At 38.2% G+C, this 21,104-nt stretch overlaps 1 long non-coding RNA gene across 1 annotated transcript in view; it reads right to left on the bottom strand.

The window, feature by feature from the left end:
- The window catches only part of LOC123312769, a 92,893-nt gene that overhangs the window by 14,586 nt on the left and 57,203 nt on the right, over window positions 1–21,104 (bottom strand). Inside the window, exon 3 of the long non-coding RNA XR_006537680.1 lies at window positions 2,486–2,539. This is a non-coding gene — a long non-coding RNA (uncharacterized LOC123312769). The remainder of the gene's footprint in view (window positions 1–2,485; window positions 2,540–21,104) is intronic.

Here is a 21,104-nt window from a genome sequence, read left to right as displayed (position 1 = left end):
TATTCGTGTTTTTTCTCTTGTCTTTGGCAATATGAACTATTTCATACGTATTGTAACTCAACCGAAGCTAAATTATGCGTATTATACAATGTGAGTATTTGATTCGTACAAATATTGCAATTGTAAATTCTTGAATGAACACTTTTTTCCTATATCTATCATTTTTTCCGATTCGGCCCTGATATAGCCGTTTTAAGTTTTCATAATGAGCTGTGCCACCCCTTGAAAAATGAAATTACCTTCAGAATAACTAGCTAAACCTGTGACACTACACATCTGTGGATTTTTCAAACAAAATTGTATTCAGCCAAAGTACCCAATTTTTCAAATTTTGCAGATACTTTTTAATTTTTGAACATCAAATTACTCAGAAACGGCGAATTATACCAGAAAATAAGAACACTTTTATTTTCAAAACGTTCAAATTCAGTCATTCATATATTGCTGTATCCCGTTACCGGGAATAAATCTACAAAAAGACACAAAAAAAAGGTGCGAACAGACTTGTAATTTCTTAGGGCTAATTGATACTATGTGTCCTCCTGTGACTGTGTGCCCTCCTGTGACTGAAGAAACCCAACCGTGACCTGCAGATCCTTCCACACTCAGGGCATGGATAGTCACCAACCAGATCTGGCCGCCGCTGTATCCTTCTCGAGTTACCATTATAACTGTGGACCAAAAACCTCCACTGTGACCTGTCCAACGCTGGTTCTTCCCAGTTATGATTGGCATTAACTGATTTCAGGGATTGATGTAGTATATCCTTAAACCGCTTTTACTGGCCTCCTGGATTTCGAGTTCCCTCTGTGCATTCGCTATACAGAGCTATTTTGGGGAGCCTTGTGTCTTGCATCCTCAGAATGTGGCCGCTCCATCTGAGTCGGACCCTCGTTACTCGAGTTTCAATTGTTGTACAACTCGCCCGTTGCAAGACTTCTGCATTCGAAACTTTGTGGAACCATCTGATGTGCATTATCTGTCTTAGATGACGTTGTTGCGATTGTTCAAGCTGTTTAATATGTTGCCTGTAGGGCGTCCAGCTTTCGCTTCCGTAAAGAAGCGTTCGGAGGACGACTGCTTTGTGAACAGCTGCCTTGGTCTTCAGATTGAGGTCGTGATTTTGATACTCTGTCCTTTAGCTTCCAGAATACCGTGATGCAGAATTGATAGGATTGTGTATTTCCGAGTCCAGGTTAGCCCTAGTATCTATGATGCTTCCCAAGTTCAAATACTCATTCGATAGCGTCCAATATAGTTTCATGAGTTGAGTTCTTTGAATTTTTGGTATTTTTATGGTACGTTATGCTCATAATGAGAAAACAGGAGAACGTGGGTGATATCTCGTGTTCATCAAATGAATAAAAAACTATATTCCCAAATTCATTCCACTCTATAAATCCGTTTGTGAGATAGAACTAAAAATGAATTTTTTGATTTTTCAACAGCCCGTATCTTTTAAACCGAGCCGATTCGGAAAAAATGGTAAAGGAAAAAAGTGTTCCTTTTAACCTCAAAAATCTACTGTTGAAATATTTGTACTAGTCCAAAACTCGCCCTGTATGTAAGCTAGGGTCAATCCTACACCGTACAGAATAATAATAATAAAGGGCAATTTGATCCATTTCCGTAGAGTGGAAAATTGTGATACTCTGACGAGGTAAAATAAGACCGAAATCATGGTCGACCTCTACTCTTCCTCGACAGAATGGCCTTTATGTTGGAGCTCCGACTGATTGAGGTTATTTAATTCGAATCAAATCGCAACATTCGTTCGTTTTTACATCAATGGATGTTATTTGTCTGAATTACTTTCGTTTACAATTCCAAAACGCTCTGAAAATTTTTGATTGTTCGTTTCTGCGTATGCGCACGCGTATGCGAAATACGGCGGATATACATTTCAATCTCTTTCAACCTCAAAGTCTACGTATACGTAATAGTCGGCCGTTAAACTACCTACCGTATAATTTACGTTCTGCACTCGAATTTATGCCCAAACCAAAAAAGTCTACGACCATTTTTGCGCTGTGAATACTCTATCGACTCGGGGAATAATATATTCCTTTTGTGGTCAGCCTTAATTTCCATCTAGAGGTTTCAACTCTATTACGTTGCACCGCGATGCTTCACATTTTTTTTCCCGGAGTTTAGTCGTTTGATTTATATCGCTCAGAAATGATATTTATCATGACGGCAGCGCAGTTGTCGAGTGGTGTTAAATACAAAAAATTAATGCATTCGTCGAGTTAGTTTTCGTTCGACAATTTCGCACGAATTGACAGAATTCACCTGTTTGCGAATTAACCGACCATCATATACCCCCATGCAGTTTTGCTTACAGCTGCTCGGGAAAAATATGCACATGATGTCTTGAAATTTTTGTCCAAAACCGATTCACATTATACTTTTTTTCATAGGGCGTGAAATCAGGCTATTTTCTCAGATTCACAAATTGGTATAAATTAAGGGGAATGTTACTCACCTCCAATTGTACAAAAAATTTCTACAACGCCAGCGTTGAAGAAAGCACAGATATCTGAAATAAAAAATAAAAAATAACTTCAGATTATGAACAACGGAAATATAATGAAATACATATAAATAACATAATAGAAGCTGCAATGAAAATTCTTTGTTGTGAAAATGATAAATTAATTATAAAATCCTGAAAATATTCACATTAAACCTTTGACATTTTCTTTTTAAACAAATATCTCTTTCTTTTTATGGAATATTTCGAACAAAACTGGAACCATAAGTACACGTGATTTACATTGATTTGTAGATAAAATTATAACATTCTAGTTCTGTATTTGCATATAGATTGTAGGCTTCTGCAAATTAATTTTAATTTTCTTATACATGCCATGTAGTTTTTATTCTGTCTGTGAATGAATTATTAGTGCTTTAGACTTTGATTTCTTAATATCATATCAGATGTGACTCATGATTTAATGGGTATCGATTTGATGATGAATAATATAAATTAAATTCAAATCTTCTTTCAGATGAACTCAAAATAAAAATTCCGAAGCCCCAGGATTGGATCTGAATCATCTAGGAGGGAACTGAAGCGAATTTGTGGAACAGTCCCATCAGCCATCTGCGATACAGAAAAAGAAAGCAATGCTCCAGTTCCTCCATTTGCCTGAACCACTTAAGTGGTCGGGACATTTATTATGATAGACGACATAGTACGATGGCACAAGATAAATCTATGTCGATAGATAAAAATTAAGATAATAAAATAATCGATTTGCAATTGAAATTCGCCTTATCAGAAACAGTTTTCTGAAACACCTACCAAGTTTCCCAGGCCGGGCATTAGCATAAATATACATAAAATGCGTATGTTTCAACAAGCGTACGTAGGTGTCGCTGCGTTCCACTTATCAGCGGCCGAGAGGGTCTAACACTAATGTATGCGCAAAATGTTAGGTTTTCAGCTCGCACACTGTAAATAACACGCTTTGTGCGAACATTTATGGAGCAATAGGAGATGCGATTTACATACGTACATGCAGTCCGCGGACTTCATTTGAGAGCGGACGCTGCTTGGTTAGTCGCTCCAAGCTAACGTATGAAATATCAATTATCTAAATCGTTTATCCCTCTGTTTACGCAATTTTGCCTTTGCGTCACCCTATAGAGGCTCCGTACAGTAGAGAGATATTCTTTGATGAAGAAAACCTTACTAAGCGATTGTGGATCTCTTCAACTGGTACAGATATTGTTTGAAGGATCTCTCTATGACTATACAGCTTCTTCGTGGAGTATTCTGCACCTACACTCAATTTTGAAACTACTATAAAGCTTCTTCATGGAGTATTTTGCCTCTGTATATTTAAGGTCTTTCTGGTGGCAATCTGACCTTGAATGTGGGGATATACTCCGTTTGCATATAGAGAAATAAAGTACTTCCTTAACTGCACCTACCCTCAATAGATTTTGAAAATAGGTTGGTTTCTAATTCAAAATTATGTATTCAGTATCAAACAGAATATAGATCGTCGCTTTCACAGATAAAAGGAGCTGGATAGTGATTCATCTTCAATATTTATACACGATGAGTCTTTGACTTGTGCATTACATTTTAACAGTAGATTTTTAGGTCAAAAGAAACACTTTTTTAGCTATACCACCCCTAAAAAAACAAAATTCCCGTCAAAATAACAGGCTGAATCTATAACAGAGTAATACTTCTGGGGTTTTTTCATACATAGTTGCATTCAGCCAAAGTACCATACTCTTTAAATATCACAGATACAATTCAATTTTGAACAAATTACTCGGAAACGGCGCATTGTAGTAGAAAATATGAGGAATACTTTTATTCTACAAAACGTTCAAATTCATTCATTCATTGCTGTATCTACAAAAAAGATTGAAAAAAAAAATCGGTGCGATCAAACTTTTAATTTCTTAGGGCTACTTGCGACTGTGTGCCCTCCTGTGACTGAAGAGACCCAGCCGAGATCTACAGATCCTTCCACACTCCGGGCATGGATAGTCACCAGCCAGATCTGGCCGCCGCTGTATTCTTTTCTTCATTATAACTGTGGACCAAAGACCTCCACTGTGATCTATCTAACGCTAATTGATTCCATCTATGATTGGCATAAACTGATTTTAGGGTTTGATGCAGTATATCCTTGAACCGCTTATACTGGTTTCCTGGTTTCCGAGCTTCCTCTGTGAATTCGCCATACAGAGCTCTTTTGGGAAATCTTGTGTCTTGCATCCTCAGAATGTGGCCGCTCCATCGTTAGTTGAGTCCCAATTGTTGTACAACTCGCGCGCTGCAAGACTTTTGCATTTGAAACTTTGTGAATTCATCTGATGTGCATTATTTGTCTTAGATGACGTTCAAATATTCATTCGATAGCGTCCAACTTAGTTTCAAAAGTTGTATTCTTTGAATATTTGGTATTTTTATGGCACGTAATGGTCATAATGAGAAATCTGGAAGACGTGGGTGATATCTTACGTTCGAAAAAGATGCATCAAATAAATGAAAAACTATATTTCGAAAGTCATTCCATTCGATAAAACCGTTTGTGAGATACAACTTAAAAAATCTTTTTTTTGTGGTTTTTCAACAGCCTGTATCTTTTAAACCGAGCCGATTCGGAAAAAATGGTAAGGGAAAAAAGTGTTTCTTTTGACCTCGAGAATCTACTGTTGAAATATTCGTTGGAGTCAAAGACTCACCCATACTGCTCCTGCCTTTACATATCCTCGTTACGTGTTCAAACTTCTCCTGCGTCATGTCATGGTTACTTTTGAATCGAAGAAAGATCTTCGCAAGAAAAAGGACGAGAAAATTAGAATCTCCGATCAACGGAGGCCCGAACTTCTCAATCGATCAGCGATGACAGCCAAACCTCGATATCCCTACGTAAACGGCGGGATCCGAGTGATCCATCAATCCGACCGGACCTCTCGCCGCTGTATCGATTTCGACGCGCGGGTACGGAACCCCGGATTTCCATAAAATTTCAATTAGACAACGGGGCCCAGTCGCCGAGGAGGTGGAGAGTGAAACGACATAAACAAAACGCAATCGTGGCCGATGAAAGATACCCGAGAGTCAGCCTTGTCGGTCGGCAAACCCGCAAGGTCGGCCACACGCGCTACGCCATAAATTCCTGTCGTGGATCCGTCAAAGTTGGACGGCGGTTTCCATTGTTGCAGCTCCTGCCGCGATGACATTGTGATGATGGGATATGGCGATTGTGGGCACAGGGAAGGTTGGATAAAAGGTGTTCTTCGTTACAGCGGAGATAGAATCTGTCTGTTTCTTATTTACTAGAATGATCCACTCGGTTTGGACTTAAATACCGTGGGTCAATGGTGTGTAGATCGAGGAAGTTTGAGAGCACTTGAAGGTTTGGAGGTCAGAGCTCTCCAAGGAAGCGTCCGGTGGTGGAGAGCTCCGAAGTCTGGAGGCTCTTGGTACACAGAGTGAGTCTTTGACTCGTACAGACTCGTAAGAATCTACTGTTAAAATATTTGTACCAATCCAAGCTCACCCTGTATACTAGGTGGCCCACCTCAGACGCGGCGCTCATTTTGAGGGAGTAAATGAAGATATTTCAAAAATCTTTTCTTGTGGTGTGTGTAGGATGTCCCAAAGCACAATTTAAAATTATTGTCATATATACAGGGTGTTCGAAAACATAGATATAGACCAAAGTTACACTTTTTTAAATGTAACACCCTATATTTGATCTCAAAACTGGAATGGCAAGCTCAAATTATGATGAGTTTCTTCAGATTACTTTATAGCTTAGAAGCACCCTTTACGAGATAATGGCGAAAAATCGAAAATATGGAGTTTCTTCAAATAGCAATTAATGAAGAAACTAGTTGCGCCAGCGATACAGACAGAATTTTTTCGAGTGGACAAGTTGGCTACTCTTACATATAGAAGAAAATTTCAACTCTGGAATACACAGAGTAATAATAATTAATTCTCAAACATCAACTACAAATAATCGTCGAAAACTTTCTTATTTCAAATGGCACACCCGGTATCTCCATATCTCGTTGAACGTAAAAATTAATTTGGAAACTATATTCATAAAATTTTGCTACATCTAAACCTGATAGTTTCTGAGCAATTTTCGATTTTTGATTCAAAACTAGTAAATCATTTCCGCCATTATCTCGTAAATGGTCCTTCTAAGGAGTAAAATCATCATAATTTAAGCTTGCTATTCCATTTTTGAGGTCAAATACAGAGTGTTACATTTGAAAAAGTGTAACTTTGGTCTATATCTTTGTTTTCGAAGACCCTGTATGTATGACAATAATTTTATATTGTGCTTTTGAACACCCTACACACAGCACAAGAAAAGATTTTGAAAATATCTTTATTTACTCCCTCAAAATGAGAGCCGCGTCTGGGGTGGGCCAACTGGTATATTGATGAAATTTGGTAGGACTTTTCTCCACAACAACTAGTTTATATCAATCTCAATGTAAGCTTCCAATGTACAATGTGTGTTTTCCCAGCGAATTGTGAATTATTTATCGAATTGGGATTCGTCCGAATGACCCGATAACGTGTAACAGAAACGGGGCTCTCGCCTCCTCGAATTCTATCGAAGACATCGCAACGGAACGAGATGAGAAAGGCGACGGAGAGACAGAGACGCTCCTCAAAGTCATCTACCTGTTGCGCTGTACTTAGCGGGGGAGTAGAGGGCGAAGAGCCAGAGCGGTTAGTCTCTCTGGTCTTCCGATCACCGAAAGGAGCTTCTCTTTGTTGATTGTCGAATTATACCGCTGCCCGAAGACAAATTTATTGTCTTGTCGGGATCAGGACCGTACTCGGCGTGGAAATACCAACTGAGAAGAACATTACGCTATACATTTCACTTATCGTTTATGTGAATAAAGAATTTTGTTATGGAATTTCAGGCAAAATGGAGAGGACCAAGAAGAATTCAGTTATGTTATTAGAGGGCGTTTAGGCGGGAATCCCCCTAGTTTTCGTGAAAAGTAAGGAAGTAATGAGGTGTATCAATTTCAATCAACTTTCCATCGTGATTATAGAAAGCCAATATATAAATTATAAATGAATATTGTAGTTAAGCTTTGTAGGCTACGTTGATGGTTCTACTGAAACACATTCTTCGAGACATTCTTATAAATATTAGACGAGACTTCTGTGAAATGAAAAGGGAAAAACAGTTCCATTCGCTCACAATTCTTTCAGCTTGTGTCTTCAAAAATCATCCCAAACGTAGAATCAAACGCGGAATAATATCTAACAAGCAACTGTAGCTGATTTCTAGGAATAACTTTTGATTATTGTTCCGTCAATCTGAAATCAAGAAAATTGGATAAGATTATTCTCATGTCTGGCATGTATCAAAGCGTTTATCTTTTTTCTTCTACAGTATCTTGGCGATCAACATCAATTCCTTACTCCTTCTCACATAATCTATATTTGTCATTTTCTGCGAAACCGAATTCCTCTTCTTGAGTCGATAATACTCAGCGAAAAGGCTAATGAGCAGGTGTTGCTTATTCTTATTCATTTTTTGATTGCGATTTCGAAATCAAAAGCAATTTATTGAAGTCTGTACCTGGAAGACTCCATCTGAGAGCCGCTCTGTAAGATTCATCCTTCTTCTTGTAGTCTTCTCCTTTGTAGCTTTGTTTTCTTACACCGCATAAAGGATCTGTTCCTGCTACACTAACCTAAAGATTAAAAATGTAAACCGGCTCAGAAAAATTTTCAATCCAGAGTTAGTAATCAGTTAAAATCTTCCTGATAGCTCGCACAAAAACATCGCACCGTCGCTTCGAACTTTTTCGCGCGGTCAGATTGACCGCACGTCCGCCGTTACTACCCATCATAACAACGCCGACCATCACCTTAATCAATGTCCTCGACAAAGCCAGCTCCGATAAAAACTCGGCGTGTTAACAACGATTTCACAGCCGATCGGTTGCAGTCCGGTCGTCGTGGAATTGGAATATACGAAACTCGCTGACGTTCCAACAACGCCGACCGTTCGACGTCTATGCGGTTCTGGACACATGCGGTCACATGCGGGCGGGTGGTTTTTACTTCCGAAATACTCGGAAACACTGGTATCTACCAGTGTTTTTCGATCCGAACTGTAAATTACGGATTGCGGCAACGTAGGATGTGGTTTTCGGCGGCGGAGAGATAATTCAATCGGTTTTGTTCGAGTTTTATTCATTCTCTACTGAAAATAAACAGTACTTCGTGGTGTTTCGATATTTTTAGATAGGAATGAGGGTGAAAATTGAACATAAGATAATACGATCCTCAATTATAACGTGTTTCACTATAAAGTTTATTCATGTCTCGTATAATGTGCCGTTTTCGAGTAATTTGAGTTCAAAAATGAAAAATATCTGTGATATTCGGAAAATTGGCTGAATGCAACTATTTTCAAAAGATTCACAGATGTGTATTGTCACATATTCAGCTAGTTATTCTGAAGGTAATTTTGTTTTTCCAGGGGTGACACAGCTCATTATGAAAACTCAAAATGGCTATATATTTGATCAGGGCCGAATCGGAAAAAACGGTAAAGGAAAAAAGAAAAAGAAAAACAGAATTACCTTCAGACTAACTAGCTAAGTTTGTGACACTACACATCTGTGGATATTTTTAAAAGAGTTGCATTCGGTCAAAGTACCCAATTTTTGGAATTTCACAGATATTTTTTATTTTTGAACATCAATTTACTAGAAAACGACGCGTTATACGAGAAAATATGAGGAATACTTTTATTTTACAAAACGTTCAAATATTCATTAGATAGCGTCCAACTTAGTTGCAAGAGTTGGGTTCTTTGAATTTTTGGTATTTTTATGGTAAGTAATGATCATAATGAGAAAACTGGAAGATGTGGGTGATATCTTGTGTTCGAAAAAGATTCATCAAATAAATGAAAAACTATATTCCGAAATTCATTTCATTCGATAAAACCGTTTGTGAGAACTAAAAATAACATTTTTTCTTGTTTTTTCAACAGCCTGTACCTATCTTTTAAATCGAGCCGAAAAACCGGAAAAATGGTAAAGGAAAAGAGTGTTTTTTTTGACCTTAAGAATTTACTCCAATTCTACCCGTCAATGAATAATAAATTCTTTGCACGTTTATTGTTAATGAAAAAAACAAATAGTAATATTTTGATGTCTGGTGCATGGCAGACGAAATCATAGAATAAATTAGTTGAAACTTGATTTATTCACTCAAAAACGAATGGATCAAATGAAAATAAATAAGAAATGCTGAACTCGGAATAGAAAGGCCTTTCAAATGAGGTATCACTTACACCATCGTCCCTATTCAAATTCAGGGTTTGGGCTTGTAGTAACTTTCGGTTTCACAAAGCTGATCGGAGAATCAACGCTCGATTGACGGATGAGCGTCAATTTGTTTTCAATCGATAATCGGTCGTGAGCAATCTGAACATCATTCTTGCACCAAATAATTATCTACAGACGTCTATTTAATGATTCTCAACTGCTTCTTCTGCAATATATCAAGAAATGAAAGTGTTTCAATGATTTTATTCAGGAAATCAAATGTTCGATCAAATCGTTGATCGGGCAATCAAATCTTTGTGAGACCCCGCGTATTCAAGAACGAAACTTTGTTTTGTGTGTGTTTTTTATATGTTTCATTCGGTTCTCTCGACCTAAAGAGCCACTGTTCCGATTTCAATCTGTTTATACCACCTTTCTGGAGGGCTGCAAAAATACAGAAGCCTCCGGAATGTTCAGCGCCCTATACGCTTCATGTTGAAACTGTTGAATGACTCATATTATTGTGGTGGAAATTGACCGCTTCGATTTCGAACCTTCGGACCCGAAATTCCATCGGTGTCAGTCTCGGTAATTGCGGCGGCCATCGGATCGGCACTGCCGCGCTCCGCTTTGGCATTCGTCGGACGTCGCATAGCCCGGAGAGAGTCTCGGCGAGAAAGACGACCACGTCGAATAATATGATCGTTTTTGCCGGGGACCGATTGCATTTCGAGAGGACGGGAATTACCTCCGTTTCTCGCCGTTCCGGTTCGCCAACCTGTAAATTCTCATTGTTTTCGATTCATCATCAGATAGCGGCCGGGCCCCGGGGACAGACGCCGAATTTCGAAAAAATCGCGCAGATTCCGCTGGCGGCGCGGCCAGATCGCCGGTTGAGAAAAAATTGGACGTACGGTATCTTTTAGGTGCCGTACCCGGGGACCAGTTATGAAATTTCGGGAATGAGTGATGGGTTATTAAATGCGGAGTGCGTGATGATATCTGCGTAGTTATCGTGGAATGAATTGTATTCGAGGATTGGCGACTTTTTTCGTAACTGAAAAGACGTAGTCGAGAAAATACGACAGGCTGTATTTAAAAAGAAAATAAAAGTTCAGATGAACCTACGTGACGCCTGCCAACTACGATTTTCAGATATAAGTTCAGTAGGTAGTTTTTCGCAAAAATGGGGAAGTAAAAAGGTGTGATAAACGCCATAGAGTCATTCGGGGTAACTGAGCACAGAGGGTAAGTGTGCGCAGTGCGTATATCTCGACTATAAAATGTATGAAAGAGGGGTTCATTTGGTTGAAGCAAGGGCGCAGAATCGCCAAATTAGTTTTTCATAGGAGTGTGCCGTGCGACGTTTCGTTAACTTTCTATTTGCAATCAATCATATTCACTAGTTTTCTTGTTAATTTTTAGCATCTCTTCAAATTCTGCCCGGTCCAAGTTCCGAGTCCGACAGTGTTAAAAAATATTTTATTCGATCATGGGCATATTAATCTAAATATATAATAAAACATTTTAGGTTCTCTTAGCTGCTCAACTCTATAAGAACGTCAATTCAAATTTTGGCTTACTGGGGAAAGTGTGCGCGGGTAAGTGTGCGCATAGATTCATTATATGGGCATTACTTCAGTGAGGAATAAATTATGACATTGTTGATTTTCTTGGTTAAGAGTCAATCAATATTGTCCTATTTATTCAGAAAAATATGAAGAGCCACCAACAGGGGAATGTATCAAGTGTTGTGTTCACCAAGAATTGTGGCACTAACAATAATGCACTGCTTGTAAAAAGGCGCTTCTGTATTGACAATAAACAGCATTTCTCTAACATTGTAACATTTTGATGACATTATTTTGTAATTTGTTTTGATTGTGTGGTTCACTAAGCACTGCGTTCACTTACCACGTGAGGGTGCGCACCCTAGTATTCAGTTTTCTAAAATCGTTAAATAGGCCAAAGCAGGAATCACCCTGCCTAAATAGATTCCACAATTCTTGTGGCTTCATTTCTAAGCTTTCCGTCGAGATTCCCCATTCCACCACCGGCCGTCAAGCATGAATATTCATGGGCGCACTCACGACACATGTACACACACAGGTGAAACACACACCCACAATGTTTCCGTTTATGCTCTCTTTCAACTGTTTTTTTCCAACTTCATAATTATGTTTTTTCCCTTGTTACACGAAACATTAATTAATTTTTCCAACTACGTCCCCCGGGGGTATCCATTATTCATGAATGGGTTTTTCGCAAGTGGCGCGACGGAAGAAATTATCTTGTAATTGATGCAAATGGACGCCTCCATAAGCGAAATTGAGTCTTGTTTTGCATGAACTCGACCTATATCGAAACGAATGCGGTTAAATTGTGGTTTTAATTGAACGAGCGAACACGCTAACTCAACTATCGAACGAGAAGGGAAAATGTGGTTTTTGTACCGTACAAAGGGGTTCTTGTGGAGCGAAGAAGACTGAAAACCATTGTCACTCTGAAATTTATCGAAGTGTCCCTTGCATCCAATATTGTGTAGGTTTATCACTCGAGTGTTCATGCTGAAATATTGGAGTTCGAAACAAGGATATCGCTTTTATGATACTTCGTACATAACTTCTTAAAGTGATGGAATTTGAAACGAGTTGAGCTTTGGATGGTAATGGTGGGACTGCTGGCTGATAGGACGCTGTCGAGAAAAATGCTGTTTGTACTTTATGAAATAGTCTCCTATGCATTAGAAAGAAAAGAAGCTGAACATGTGTGAGAAGTGTGCAAGTGTCCAGAGCTGAAAAAATAACGAACCATGGATATACGAGGAAGCCAATCATGGATCCTCAAGAGGTCATGGCCTCGATCATAGAGGCTCCAGAAGACTTCGTTGGATTTTTCAAAACGATCGACGGCCTTCATAGTATTGAATAGGAAGGGTTGGAGGTATCTGTAATGGCTTGTTTTGTTAAAATGAAGTGATAAATTACTAGATGGTATAAGAAGAATACGATGAATGTGGACAACTAGAAAACTTCCAGGCATGCCATGATTATCAGAAAAGTCTGATGCATATCCTGTCTGCTTGTATAGAGTCCAACAACTCGACAGATCCACGTGATGGAGTCAGGTATAGTACTGCTAGACAAAAAACTTAAAGAATTCTCTGTCGTCTAATTTCTCCTCACCTTTCGAAGATAATGTGGTGTTGATAGAAGAACGTCAAAGGGAAAATCCAAAGATTTAACTCTACAGTTCTATGAAGTATCTATGAAATTTGAAAAATTGAGTACTTTGGCTGAATGCAACTCTTTTTGAAAGATCCACAGATGTGTATACTCCATTCACTATTATTTTAGCATCAGTCGGTTGGCCATGGAAATTTGACACCTTTCACTCTGTATAGTACGAAAATGCGGGGTTATGACGCTTGTCAAAACATTTTTGGGTTTTAAATCAACGCTTTATTGCCTGTTCTACGTAAAAGTTACTGGTATTACGTACTTTATCACAATGTCGAATCTCTTCGGAAATATGTGACGAACATAATTGAAGTTCATACAAACTGATTGAAGGCATACCAAAACCAGTTATTTGCATGGAAAATATAAGAGATCAGTATAATATAAAAATATGCACTAGCTTGAGAAGAGTTAATGTTCGTTATCTTCTTTGGCTAAAGTTACATCAGTTGTAGATTTCAAAAATATTAACCCGAAGATTTAATGCATATGATGCAGTGGTTGGAATGGGCATCCCTCGAAGGAATAAACAGATAATCACAAGAATGTTAAATTCTTCAACAAAAATCATCTTGCATCAATATAAGTAGAAGGAATTAAAGGAAGTTTCAAGTCAAGATGAACTTCACCTTTGAACAAAAATTTCACATGAATAAACAATTAGCAGAACGACTGGCGCGTATTTGTGGCTGTTCTTCTTAATGCATTGATATAATAATAATAATTAGGTATTTATTGGTACATTAAGACATTTACAATGTATGGGACAAGTCAAATGAAAAATAGAAAAATCAATTTTCGGGATTTTATTCTACGTTGACATTCATCGAAAATCCTGTAGAAAACTTTTCGCATTAATTCACTCAAACATAAAATTCTCAAATGCCACCACTTTTTTGGGTCTCCCAATGGAAGGAAATTTTTTTTTATCCTCTTCATTCACAATCTGATTGCGGAAATATTCAGCTGAAATATAAGTAGTTTAGATTCAGATGAAACATTATATAAATTCTCTTACATTGAATATGTTCGCTACAATCTGATGTATTGTAGAATATCAGGGTATAACTATTTGAATGAGCGGACCTGAATTCTAAATAGCATTTCCTGAAACCCTGTCTTTTTTTCAATCACTTTCGACATTTTCGTAATAGTAATTGATATAAGTTGTGGCAACGGCGTTATGACATTAACGACATTTCATGAGTGCCAACCTTACTCCGTTCTAGTTACAAAAACTTGAGAAAATTATTTCATGGCCAACCAACTGCTATAATAAATGTGAATGCAGTATACTGTCACAGATTTAGCTAGCTATTCTGAAGGTAATTTTGTTCTTGAAAAACTTAAAATGGCTGTATCTTTTTATCAGAGCAGAATCGGAAAAAATGAAATAGGAAAAAAGTGTTTCTTTTGACCTCAAGAATCTACTGCTGAGATATTTGTACGATTCAAAGACTCACCCTGTATATTGAAGGAAAATGCTGATAAAACGCGCGTTATGCATCGTCAATCAAAGTCGCTGATCTGAAAATCCCGACGATGTATCCGAGATAAATCGGAGACGGGCGACGACAAATAAGGAAGTGAAAAACCCTTTTATAATCGGCTCCTAACTGGCTGTCGCTCCCGTCTCTCGGTGTTCGCACCGCTGTACGCTACCGCGGACGTTATCTCTACCTGAATCGGACACATACAGCTACTATACAACGACCAACGCGTGCTCTACTAATATCTACACATAATTTGTCTTCTCCTCGGGTTCTTGCCTACGTCAGGAACTTTCCATCTGAAATATATCTTCGTGTCCGTTTATGGGCATCAATAATACCCGACCACCTATTAATAACGGACGCATTCTTCCGCAAAAATTATTGCGGCAATTAAACCTGCTATCGCGGGAAAACACTCACGAGGAGCTCGGTCTTTGTGTGTTTTAATATTGATATCGATACCACCACAAAATTTTCAGTTTCTCCCATTGTGGTGGCAATTGAAGCTTGCTTGTTTTGTCAATTTTTTCTTCATCTTTCTTTTTTCAGTAAATATTCAGGGGGTTTTCAGATGTGTCCAGTTTTGGTAGAACTATTTAACCGGAAATGACGTACATAAAATATTCACAATGGTGCAGTACATTTGACTCCATCCAAATAATTGTTTGGGAAAAATTGTTATACAGTGTAAAAAAATTGTGACACTATATTGAAAGTACTGGTGCTTTTGGTGACAAAGTATCACGAGGATGTATTGATATCTAATTAGCCTAGACCAGTTCCATGCATAAAAAAAATATTGCGTTACCATAGCAACGAACAATAACTCATCAGAAGTGTCATTGTGAAGTTTGAGGTGAAAAAAGTAAACCAGAGTTACGCAATAAATTGAAAGAAAGAAGATGTCCACCGAAATAGGGAAAATCGAAAAATTGGAGTATCGAGCCATCATCAAGTACCTGTATTTGAAAGGGTTAAGAAGTAAGCAGATTTACGAAGATATGCTTAATACCCTTGGTGATTAATGTCCTTCGTATGCGACCGTGAAAAATTGAACTGCAAGCTTCAAAAGAGGTAAATTTTCCATTGAAGATGATGACCGATCGGGAAGGTCAGTTTCTGTGTCAGTCCCCGAAAATATCGATGCAGTTCATGACATGATTTTATCAGACCGTCGAATTGGGCTAAAACGGATATCTGAAGCCCATAATATTTCATACGACCGCGTTCTTGTTTACCCCTATTTTCCCACATCATTTTTTCCGAATCATTTCGGTTTAAAAGATACAGGGTGTTGAAAAACCATAAACGGTTTCATCGGGATAGTTTTTCATTTATTTGATTGATCTTTTTCGAACACAAGATATCACCCACGTCTTCCATTTTTCTCATTATGACGATTACGTAACATAAAAATACCAAAACTTCAAGGAACCCAACTCTTGAAACTAAGCTGGACGCTATTTGATGACTATTTGAACGTTTTGTAAAATAAAAGTATTCTTCATATTTTCTCGTATAATACGCCGTTTTCTAGTAATTGGAAGTTCAAAAATTTAAGTGGTATTCGAAAAATTGGGTACTTTGGCTTAATGCAACTATCCTTAAAAGATACTCAGATGTGTAATGTCATAGATCTAGCTCGTTATTCTGAAGGGAATTTTGTTTCTCCAGGGGTAGCATAGCTCATTTTGAAAACTTGAAATGGCTATATCTTTTTATCAGGGCCGAATTGGAAAAAATGGTATAAGAAAAAAGGGTTCATTTTGACCTCAAAAATCTACTGTTGAAATATTTGTACGAAACAAAGACACGCTCTGTAGATTATTTTGGTCATCAAAGGTTTCAGGAATATAGTTTGCTCATATTTACATTGACGGGTGTTTTGCGTTTCAATAACATATTTTCCTTATTCCTTGAACCTTTGGCAATAAACTGAACTAATTCACTCGATGATATTAAATCAACAAATAGTATCATCTGAATCGACCTAACAAACTACCATCAATCAAAGTATCAACAGAAATATCATAAGGAGCAGGCGCTGACCGTGGTTTCGTTCTCGTTTGACCTCGTCAGAGCTTCAGTATTTTTTTTCGAATGGACTGAACTTCTCTATCATAGTAGGGGAGACTGGGGAGGGTTGATACGTTTTTTGGAATTTTTATTCTGGAAACTGAATTATATGAAGGAGCAGGACTTTTCTTATATTATATAATTCTTTAATTAATCGTTCAACAAAATAAATATAGAAGTCGCAAAAAATAAACATGTTATTCTGTACAGAACGTTGAACACAAAAACATGCAAACTGTCTCAAGCCTCCCCACATATGGGAGGATTGATACGATGTACTGGGAGAGTAATCGAGAGGATTATTCAGCTCAGTAGGTAGGTCAGCAATGATACTGGCTTGCTTTGATCCCATAGGTGTAGAAAAATCAGGAAATTGTCAGTTAGTCACTTCCACACAAGAAAAGTCGGCCTCGTTAAATACTTGGGATTGTACGGTTTTTAAAAATCCCTTTGATATGTTGGATGGTGAAGACGCCTTCATGTAGGCCTATCCAACTAGCTACGGAATATTTTTTGAAGATGATGCATGTATCAGGCCTCCCCACGACAAATGTCTCAAACCTCCCTGAAAGCAATTTTTAAAGTGATTTATGTTTTCATCATATACTCATATATTTTGAAAAGCGAATAAAACTGTAAATTGGGTAGTTTTATGCATATTTCCCAGTGAAATGTTTGTTTATGCCGAAGAATTAATGCATGACCATAAAACCCTTAGGTAACATGAGTAAAAACTTACAATTTCTCACCTCGAAACACTCTTCGTTGAATATTTCACAAAAAAACTACTGTTAGCCTTACAGATTAACGTCACGCAATGCCCTCTGCCAAAGAATAGTGTTCAGTAGTATAATACTTTTGAAAACGGCTACAGATCGCGGATATAAGCCTGTATCAAGCCTCCCCATGTATCAATGCTCCCTAGTCTCCCCTACAATTCGTAGTACCATACAGTTCTGGTTGTGATCATCTTTTGGCACCCTGCTAAGATTCTTTTATGAGGCAGGAAACTTTCTTCAGTAGCGATATAGTTATGGAGACTAAAAAGAATCTCGAACTTCTCGGAATGTCCAACCGCGAACCCAAACAAGAATTTGTGTTAATAAGCCCGAAATTCCGAGCCATCATCTCCACCCACGACGTTCGTGAAACATCCGAGACGGCCGGGACCAGTTCTAATTGACCTCAACCCCCGAGGCACAGAGGCCGCTGCTGGAAGCGACGCGAAACACCTGCGACGACATCAGAGCGGTCGGTGGACGCGTCCACGCGGACGTAGAGAAATCCGTCCGAGTTGGCATCGTCGTCCGTAGCAGTGATTGTTGTTGAATGGGTTCGATGACAGATGGGAAAGGTATATTTGTTTGGTAACGATGTTGGTTTAGTCTTCAATTAGAAACATAAACTGAATGGGGGGAACGGCGGCTTCGGGTATCGGAGATGGCTCTGAAAAAGTGGTTCGTCACACCTTCTCGGGAAAACTGGTTTTCTTCGCTATTATTGATGGATTGTGTACGTAGCCGATGCCGTATGCGCTGCGTGCCCCGTGACGATCGCCGAGATTTCGAAGCTACTGGACAGAAAACGGAAAATATCTACTTTTTTCGTCGAGTTAATCGAAAAATGAAAATTTAGCGATAAGGCGACTATTTTTGAAGGCGACTACTTTTCGTCCGCAGACACTTTTCGTCCGCAAACTCTTTTCGTCCGGCTGTTGTCACTATAATACAGCCAGGTACAGAACGGCAATTTCAGGCATTTTCGCGAATCAGAGATTCAATAAAAATAAATTAATTAATAAAATAACAAATTAATTCTTCGCCAAATCCTCTGACTTTTACGAGGATATATTGAAAAATTCTTAGCCTACTATAGAAACAAACAAAATTTCAATGTCAAAATATTTTATTTCTCAACATATTCTCCTCTTAATTGGATACATTTATTACACCGAACCTGCAACGTCTCTAGACCTTTCAAAAAAAATGTTTCTTCTTGTTCTACAAACCAGACCTCCAAAGCTTTTATTACCTTCTCGTTGGAAGAAAATTTACGACCATTCAAACTTTTTTTCAGTTGAGGAAAGAGATGATAGTCGGATGGAGCCAAATCTGGTGAAAAAGGGGGGTATTCCAGTAATTCGAACCCTAAATCACGAATTTTTTTGCATGGCAACATGAGATTTGTATGCAGGGGCGTTGTCCTGCAAAAACAAAATACCTTTGGATAGCTTTTCGCGTCTTTTCTCTTCAATTTTTTCCCGTAGAATGGTCAGTGATGTCGTATAGTAATCTCCGGTTATTGTTCTACCTTTATCCAAAAAATCAATCACGATTACCCCATGGCAATCCCAAAAAACTGAAGCAAGAACTTTTTCAGCAGATATTTGGACACGAAACTTCTTGGTCTTAGAGAACCAGAGTGTCGCCATTCCATCGATTGTTCCTTTGTTTCTGGATTGAGAAATGAACCCAAGTCTCATCCATAGTAAAAACTCGGTTTTAGAAGTCCACATCGTTTTCAAATCGAGCACAGATCGAACGCGATGTTTCTACCCTTGCACGCTTTTGGTCAACATTCAAACATTTGGGGATCCATTTTGCAGCAATTTTTCTCATGTCCAAATTGACGTGAAATATGTATATGATGAACGCGTTCGAATGAAATATTCAGTGGTTCAGATATCCGTTTTAGCCCAATTCGAAGGTCTGATAAAATCAAGTCATGAACTGCATCGATATTTTTGGGGACTGACACAGAAACTGGCCTTCCCGATCGGTCATCATCTTCAATGGAAAATTTACCTCTTCTGAAGTTTGCAGTCCAATTTTTCACGGTCGCATACGAAGGACATTGATCACCAAGGGTATTAAGGATATCTTCGTTAATCTACTTACCTCTTAACGCTTTTAAATACAGGTACTTGATGATGGCTTGATACTCCAATTTTTCGATTTTCACAATTTTGGTGGACATCTTCTTGCTTTTAATTTATTGCGTAACTCTGGTTTATTTTTTTGATCTCAAACTTCACACTGACACGTCTAATGAGTTATTGTTCGTTGTTATGGTAACGCAATATTTTTTTTATGCATGGAACTGGTCTAGGTTAACTAAATATCAATACATCCTCGTACGAGTGAATCAAGAACATGGTCTGAATATCCTGTTCATAATAATAAGTATCTCGATAAGTATGGATAGTGATAGCGATATCAGTAACGCTTCTCCAGAGCTGAGGGAAGTGACCATTACAGCGACGTAGCGGAGGCCAGCAAATAGGAGAGTACTTACTTTCATGAAAGTATTTGAGGTCGACGAAAATATGAGCTTGCTTTGCAGGCTCTATTTTAGTAAACAGTTTCTCTTTCTTGGTACATAAATAACTATTTCAGAAACTAATAGTTTCGTAATCTGGAACGTTTTTCTCTACGTAGCATACAAATTTCGTTTCGGAATCGATGCCAGTTTGGCATAGACTTTGTGGTGAAAGTGGATGCGAATATTAACCGAACTGCGGTGGCTGTTTCAGCAGTAGTCACGGACATCAACTGCTACCTACCATCAACTACGCATCGGAGGATTTTGATGACAACACGTGGCAATTTTTTCTAAACCGCCAAATGGCGAATGCGCGAGTTCACTAGTGAAAAACAAATGAGTAGCTAATATTTTAAATTCCTGACAAGTTGTAGATATCACAACATCATATCTGAGTTCATTCAAAGTGATAAAACTCCATTCACCCATAAACTTCGTCTCATGCAAAAGTTCGGATCACAGACCATATGATATGAATATATTTCTACCGGATCTAAAGAATAAACAATTTTCTGAACTAACTGATTTTGTGGCAGATAAAGATCGATATTATCTGAATATTCTCGTATATAATTGAAAAACAATTCGAGCTGATATGTGACACAGAAAATGAATAATTTTCATCCATGAATAATCACGATCAGTTTTTTCAGATATCCGTTCTGTTTTATATTGACCATACTAACGTATTAATGTAATCATTCAAGATGACACACGATCTCGCAAACTGGTTTCTTTTATGGCTCCGATGGTACATAAATATTCATCGATCGATTTTTTTTCTCCGCGATGATCATACCTTATTCACGTTATTGATTCTACAATCAACAGGAGATCCGATTGATTTCTGATGAGATGATCGATGGTATATTGAACTCGAAATACATAAAAGATGAAGAGGAAGGCCACAAGTTGAACGATCTTTTTCAAGATTCCCCCTGTTTCCGGGAAGATCGCAATTTTTCAGAAATGAATCGGTGGTGATGATATTCCTGGAAGATACGCGACTTCAAAGTTGACCTACGAAAAATTCCCAAAAAGATGGGGTCAGTTGAAACTTCCTCAAAACCGAACGGTTGTGCCGAAATGGATGATATTCTCAGATTTATTACTAGAAGAGTTGGTCTTCCAGAATGTGTATAACATTTAGATCTACGATAATTTTCCTGGA

This window comes from Coccinella septempunctata, chromosome 1, assembly GCF_907165205.1.
Source record: "Coccinella septempunctata chromosome 1, icCocSept1.1, whole genome shotgun sequence".
Classification (NCBI taxonomy): Eukaryota; Metazoa; Arthropoda; class Insecta; order Coleoptera; family Coccinellidae; genus Coccinella; species Coccinella septempunctata.
The sequence above is the reverse complement of the archived record's forward strand: the minus strand, read 5'-3'. Positions and strand labels throughout refer to the sequence as shown.